The 7846-nt window shown below is 46.9% G+C and overlaps 1 protein-coding gene across 9 annotated transcripts in view; it reads right to left on the reverse strand.

Moving 5' to 3' along the window:
• Positions 1-7846, reverse strand: part of Cux1 (cut like homeobox 1) — a 321311-nt gene that overhangs the window by 145255 nt on the left and 168210 nt on the right. The gene's annotated exons all lie outside the window — the stretch shown is intronic.

Below are 7846 nucleotides of genomic sequence, written 5' to 3' on the forward strand. Positions count from 1 at the left end.
TATATATATATATATATAGCCTAGAACTAGTAATCCTCCTGACTCAGCTTCCTACTTCACATATTTATGTCCTAGTTGTGGAACAAAAGTTAAGATCCTATAGATAAGTTATGGACATGGGGAGGCACTATCAGGAGGGTTTTAGGGAGAGAGTACAGATATTATACACATGGGACTTACTGGCACTGGATGGGCAAGTGGGGTCAGAATCAAGAGGCCACCCCGTACATGGAGGGGAACATGTACCTGGTATACACCACAGTATAAGACACCCAGGAGGAGGCTGGGGGTGGAAGACGTTTGAATCTGACAATGTGGAAGGCACTGGGAAGTGGCCAGTGGGGAAGCGCCTGGAGCACTCTCAGCCAGTGTGAGCACAGAGCTGGGTGGGTCAGGGACAACGCTGGGGTTCCCAGCAGGCACAGGGGAGGGTCTGTGTCAGTGTTGTGTCTTATAAGCTGACCATCTGTCCCACAGGCCATGTCTACACATCATAGGAAGGTGGAGGAGGAAACCCCATTAGGCTAACACCCATCCAAGGAGCATCATACTGTCAGACCACCTCGCTGTCCTATTTACCTCCCGGCAAGACGGCTCTCACTCCCGAAGCAGCAAGACTTCACATGCATTAAGTTCGTACCACTCAGGAAAAGGACCCAGAATTACAGTTTCCTGCTGGCCTTACTCAAGATCACTCTCTCTCCTGTGTTATTAAAGAGGCAAGAGATGGGCCTTAATTATAGGGCCTCTAGCCTGGGCCAGGCAACAGTCTGTTAAGGGCTGAGTGTAATCTGGGAAAGGAGGGTGGATTGTTGAAGAGCGGAGGCCACAGACTCCTAAGTCTCAGGAGAGCTAACACAGGGCAAGCAGAGACACTTCTAAAGCCATGCTCCAAAGAAAACATCTGAAGTCACTTGTTTAAAATTCTTCCTTCATAAAATAAAATTGTAATTTAAGTGTTTCCATCCATGCTCATGCAGTGTGTCCCAACACAATCCACAAGGTAGATATCCTCTCCCTGTTTCCCTCCAGGGTCTCCTCTAGTCCATGTAGACCTTGAACTTAAAATGTAGCTGTAAATGAATTTGAACCCCTGATCCCCCTGCCTACCCCTAAGCACTGAGAAAGACATCTGAAACAATGTTTGGCTTGCCTCTAGGATGAACTGCTTTTTATGCACCTAGCTGCCTTTGTGCTTGCGTTTTCTACACTGGCTCCAGATACCATCTCAGCGCTGGCCTAGGAAGCGCCTGCATTTCTCAGGTGTAACTAACAGTTAATAAGTGGCCTCTCCTGCAGCAGACCAAGCCCAGTTTGTGGAGACTCCTGGTCTGTCCAGATCCCTGTTCCAGTTGTTTACATGGAACCACTGAAAAGTTGAGCTCTTGAGAGACATAGGCAGGCATTGTCAGTTTGAGGCCAGCCTGACCTACAAAGCCAGTTCTAGGACAGCCAGAGCCAGAACCAGAGCCAGAGCTTGTCTTGAAAAACCAACCTGCCCTCCGGAAACACTCCAAAACACCCCAAACCAACCAACCAACCAACCAACCAAAAACTTCTAACCCCTCACAGAAATTCTTGTGGCCTTACTTAGAAGTCAGACTTTTGTAGGTGATAGTGTTAATTGGAAGTCAGCTCTGTGAACCTGAATCCAACAGGATTTTTTTTTATTGAGGTGACTCAGATGGCAAATTTGCAAGCACAGGACTTGAGTGTGAGTCCTAGAACCTACATGAAAAAGCAGACAGTGTGGCAGGTTTGTAATCTCAGTGCTGAGGAAGCCAAGATAGCAGGATTACTGGCTCGCCAGCCTAGCCTGTTTGCTGAGCACCACATCAGCAAGAGACCAAGTGAGAATCTCAAAAGAAAAGGGTAGATGGGGCCTGAGAAAGAATGCTCAGGATTGTCCTCTGGCATCCACACACTATGTATAAACCCACCACATAAATACACCCTCCCCATGAAAACACACACATTCACCCACACATAAACACACAATAAGATGAAAAAATTAAAAAAGAAATAGGAGGGAACATTGGCATGTGAAAAATGGTTATTCCTCCCTATTAAAAACAGCTAGCCCACCAAGGGCCACCAGTCCACAAACCCTTCCTATCGTTTGATGTGCCTATTTCTCCAGCCTTTGCCCCTATCACAGTTTCCCTTTTGTGGCAATTAGCTAATTGCATCAGATTGTGAGGTGAGCTCCCAACAGTGAACTGATGCAGCGTCATTGTCTGCTTTAGAGTGAAAACTAAACAAACTTTTTGCCCCATGTTCTTGGAGCATGGTTTGGGCCATGGCCTACCCTTCCCAGGTTACACACACACACACACACACACACACACACAACTCACACACACACACACAACCTGCAACAGACACGAGCATGGAGAGTGTTACCGACAAAGAAAGCCCACAAGCAGTCAGCCCTGTTCACACACTTATCCAGTCCTTCAGACTCAGGACTAGGAGGCACTCAGTTCTAGTGTTTAAGCCACTTGACAGGATCAGGAAATGAATTCCATAGCTCTGAGCTCTCTCTCCTTCAAACCTTCCACAAATGTGACTGACCAAGTTCAAATCCAGCCCCAAGACAAGGGTAGGCAGTGAGTTTAAGTCATCTAAGAAGTATATATGAAGTTCTCTTTTTTCTTTCTTTCTTTCCTTCCAGGACAAAGTCTCATGTAACACAGACTACTTTTGAATTCACTCTGTAGCTGGGGATGACCTTGAACTTCTTGCCTCCACAGGTATGTGCTCCCATTCCAGTTTATTCAGCAGGGGGGTCAAACTCATGATTTCAAGTACAGTTGGTAAATGCTCTATCAGCTGAGCTACATCCCTAGTCCACGAGGTTTAAGAGAGGCTGAATTTCTAGCTGAGGCCGCCAGCTCCATGGCAAGTCTTGTCAAACGTCTGGAATGATCAGTACATTCTGAGGAGTCCGACAGCCTCTCTTCTGTGATCCCCTTCTTCTGCTCCCTTCCCATGGCGGCTGCCCTGAAGTATGCACTCTTTCCAGCTCATCTTTCTTGTGGTGGCTGCTCTTGGTCACTGCTCACACTAGTGAGCAGCTGCCACTCAGTTTCCAGGCTTTCACCTGAGCCTTCTCGGGCATATCCAGGCAAGGCAGTGTCTATGCCCAAGCCTACTTGCAGTCCAGACTTCCCTCTGGCTGGCAGAGTTCCAGGGAAGAGCAGGGTTGGGAGGAAGTGCCAGAAATTTGGGGCTGGCTGCTTGACCAGAACTGCCAGCAGCTAGAAATGACAAACTTCACCTGTGAGGGCTGAACAAGCAAGTGATCTAACACAGTTAAATGACCTAACACAGAGGAAGAGCAAGTGACATTGACTTTGTTCCCTGTAAGAGCAAGCCTGCAGGTATCTATGAAAGGAATGGTCCTTTTGTCTGGACCCTTTATCATTCAAAAAGGGAGACAGAAAGGAACCTGACCTATCCTTATCTGACTATCACTATGTGCCTAGGCGGTGGCACACTGGAACATGGCAGCTCTTTGGGAGAGGTATGAAGGGAGAGTGTGGAATCAGGTTCCCAGGTTGTACCTAATGGCCCCTTGGTATTCACATGAGGTGGTCATTCTATCTACTGTTCCCACCCCATAGTAACAAAACGAACACGAGGAAAGCACAGAGGTACCACTGTGATGGCAGGACTAGGCTGGACCATGAGAACACCAGGCTCTGGGCACTGTAAAACCTGTCCTGCTCCACGAGCTTCCTCTTCTGTCTGGGAGTCACCTCCTGCCAGCCCCCCATCCCACCCCGCCACACCCGGTCACTCCCTGTTCCTGAGAGTACCAAGCAATTTCCACTCAGCCGGGAAGGCGCCTCATTGGAATGTTCTACTGATCTCTGGGGCTGGGCTCAGTTCCACCTATAAATTGAGGCCACTCCCACCAGCACAGGGCATCAGACTGTTGCTACCAGGCTAAAGAGCAGACTCGCCTCCTCTGGGCAATTCCAAAAGGGCTATTTTTGCTGCAGCTTCTATATTCTTTCTGAGAATGGAAACCCACACTCAGTGAAGAAGGCTTTCACCTGCAGGAAAGCTCATGGCCTGGGAGTCTGACTTCACACTACTCTGACGCTGGTTAATAAGGAAAGGGCGGCCAGCGCACGAGCACCTGTTTTTCGGGACAGGGTGACATGATAGCCTTGGGCTGTGTACAGCCACTGCAAACACTTTCCCACCGCAGACACCTAGGCAGCTTTCTACAAGTGAGCCTCCCCATCTCCCTCCAGCAACATGACAGCACATTTCCACTGTACATTTCCTCTTTCTGTCTTCTCATTTTGAGTCAAGGGCTCATGTAGTCAAGGCTGGCCTTGAATTTGACATGTAGGCAAGTATTCGCTTGGATTCGAGCCTCCTGCCTCCACTGCAGGAGTGCTGAGATCATGGGTGTGATCTGTACTCAGTTGAGTAGTTGTGGGTGATGGCTTTGTGCATGCTAGGCAAGAGGTGTATACTCTGGGGCCACAGGCCTAGTCTGTTCACTACACTTGACAGTTTGAGTTTGTGTTGAAGACTGTCTGTATTTAATATTGCACTATACTAGTGCAAAGGTGTGTGTGTGGGGGGGGGATGTAATGTTCCCAGAGAAATCCCTGTATGATGCTGGCTTAACTTAGGGAGCTATGAGTCTTTTATTCCAAAGTTGACAGTGCAGCTGAAATAAGTTCCAAAACGTATATAGAGATAACAATTTAGTTCCTATATGAACGACCTATAACAGCAGTGTTTCATAGCAGTAGCAGGAACAGCTCTTTCCAGGATCCTGGGCATGGTGGAACCCTGCTACCCCAGCATCTGGGACTGGCAGGCAGAAGGAACAGGAGTTCAAGGCCATCCTTGCTGACATGTTGAACTGAAAGTCAGTCTGGGCTACAAAAGAAAAGTATCTTTTCCTTTCCTTTTTCCTTTTCTTTTTCTTTTTCCTTTTCTTTTTCCTTTCCTTTCCTTTCCTTTCCTTTCCTTTCCTTTCCTTTCCTTTCCTTTCCTTTCCTTTTTCCTTTCCTTTCCTTTCCTTTCCTTTCCTTTCCTNTCCTTTCCTTTCCTTTCCTTTCCTTTCCTTTCCTTTTTCCTTTCCTTTCCTTTCCTTTCCTTTCCTTTCCTTTCCTTTCCTTTCCTTTCCTTTCCATTCTATTCCATTCCATTTGTTTATTGAATGTGGAGGTCAGAGAGTACTATACAGGAGTCAGCTCTCTCCCTCCATTATGTGGATTCTGAGGATCAAGTTCAGGTCATCAGGCTTGCTGGCAAATGCCATTTCTGTCTGAGCCACCTTGCCAGCCCAAGTCATCCACTTTGGATGAGGAAAGTGTGCTTTAGTAAAAATCTGAAAGAAGATGTAGCCACGAAGAATGAAATGGGCAAGAGCGTGGCCACAGCAGAGGTGTGGCATGGCAGAGGAAGAAGGCCTCAGATAGTCAAACTGATAATTAACATCCTCTCAAGACATTTGCAGGGCCCTTAAGCTACCACTGACTTCCATTTTCAGGAAGAGGCTGCAGGGCCGTTGAGGCTGCAGGATTAGTTGCCTGCCATTTCCCTAAAGCTCAAGCAGAGGCAAGCTGCGGAGGACAGGTCACAGCACAGCAGCGGGCTAGGTGCAGAGGTGGGAGGGCCTAGCTGCCTGTCTCATTCACTGGCTCATTCATTCCTTCATTCCCACCATAAAAAACAGTGTGAAGAGGTTCACAATCCACCCAGCAAGCCAGAGTCTCCTCTTCCCTCCCACCATCTTTTACCTCAGGAAACCACAGACGGGCTGCCTGAGGTAGTGAGACAGTTGGGAGTGCTGGTCCCGCGTGCATAAATCCCTGAGTTCTATCCCCTGGATCCTATAACCTGGGCATAGTGGCACATGCCTGTCATCTTAGCATGCCCTGAATCCCAGCACTTGGAACGCACAGGCAGGCAAATATCTCGAGTTCAAAGCCAGCCTGGTCTACAAAACAACTACCAGGACATCCAGGGCTACACAGAGAGACTGTCTGGAAAAACAAAGACAAAACAAAAAACCCCAACAAGTTCTAGGGCTGGAGAGACTATGTTTTCCTGAAAAACCATGAGTTATTAAAAGAAAATCTTATGTGAGGCAAGGGAGACCTCCCTATAAATTATTGGTCAGGGGAGAAGACACCGCCCCCCCCCCCCAACACAGGCTACATTCTGTTACTTAGCTGTCCACTATAACTAGATAGTATGACCCTAGTGATGAAGATATAACCCATTTTACTTGCAAGACGTAGAGCTCCCTCCCTGCTGGATCTCTGTTGAAGTGCCAAAGGTGTTCTACAGGATGTTGGAGGAGAAAAGTCATCAGTGGACGTAATTACCCAGTCATATTCCCTGTAATCCCCAGTACTACTAATGTGCTACGCAAGATGCGCCTACTGGGATAATTATCACATGGCAGTTCTCTGGTTGGATGTGAGGCTTGCTCCACAGGAAGGAATTCATGCCTGGCACTGCAAACCTGTTCAAAAGCCCATGGCTTGGGAGGTCGCAGACCCTAATGGGGTATCTTCACACTGTGGTCTTGCCAAATGGACAGGTTGCTAAATTGCCTTTTAAATATTTATATTTATACCCATAGATTAGTGCAGCTTTAGACTGGCCAGAAAAGCAGTAGGCAGCAGTCAATCGGTGCAGAGGCTCATAACTGGTAAAGTGCTGAGAGGACTGGCTGCTGAGGGCCCAGCCCCAAACAAGACCACTGTACAATCCTCCAAGGCCCAGGGACATCTGGGAAGAGGATCCAGAATGATGTGAGAGCAAGAGGTGGGGGAGAGTGCTGTGAAACGCTGTCTTCTAGATGGGATTTATGAACTCAGAACAGTTATGGTGACCTGCACAAGATCAAGCCAGTCACTATTCCAGCATGGGCTCATAAGGCTCCACCCCTAGCTGAAGAGCTATTGGCAATTGAGGGAAAAGTCATTTTCCTTTGGGGCCAGGGCTGCTGTACAGGATAGCCCCAGATGCATTTGGATGGCGCTTACTGGATGCAATGTATATTAGCAGCCAAAAAAGAGGTCTTAAGAGAAGAAGAGGAAGTGTTCGGGGTCTGGGAGAGAATGGGAGGGGGAGATTTGATCAAGATACATTGCAAAGCTGAGCATAGCGATGTAAGCCACGCCTTGAATCCCAGCACTCGGGAGGCAGAGGGAAGCAGCTCTCTGTGAGTTGTATATCACGTGCCAGCCAAAGCTACAAAGTGGGAGACTCTCAAAAACCAAAGGAAAAATACGTTTCAGACTACCCAGAATGAAATGGTGAGGTGATGTTTGAATAATAATAATAATAATATACATTATAAACATATATAAATTGTTAATAGAAAAACTAAAGGAAAAGTTTAAAATATACTCTGAAAACCATAAAATACTGTAGAAAGAAAGGAAATTAATGGAGGACTTTGGTGAATTGAAGACTTAGTAGTATAACAGTGGTAACAATCACAAAGCTGAGGCACAGATTCAATGCACTGCATTCCAAAATCCTAGCTGACTTCAATGCTGAAAATGAAAACTGATCCTGAAATCTGTGTGGGAATGCAAGGGTCCAAACAGACAGAAATAGATACATACATACATACATACATACATACATACATACATACATACATACATACAATCTTGAAAGTAGAAAAAGTTGGAAGGCTCATACTTTCCAATTGACAAATTACCACAAACCATGTTTACCAAGACTATGGCATTGGCTTAAGAAAAATAATATAGCCCAATGAAGGGTGGCAAGAAATATATCATGGCCAGGCGTGGTGGCGCATGCCTTTAATCCCAGCATTCGGGAGGCA

This window comes from Mus pahari, chromosome 23 (genome assembly GCF_900095145.1).
Source record: "Mus pahari chromosome 23, PAHARI_EIJ_v1.1, whole genome shotgun sequence".
In the NCBI taxonomy this organism is placed as follows: Eukaryota; Metazoa; Chordata; class Mammalia; order Rodentia; family Muridae; genus Mus; species Mus pahari.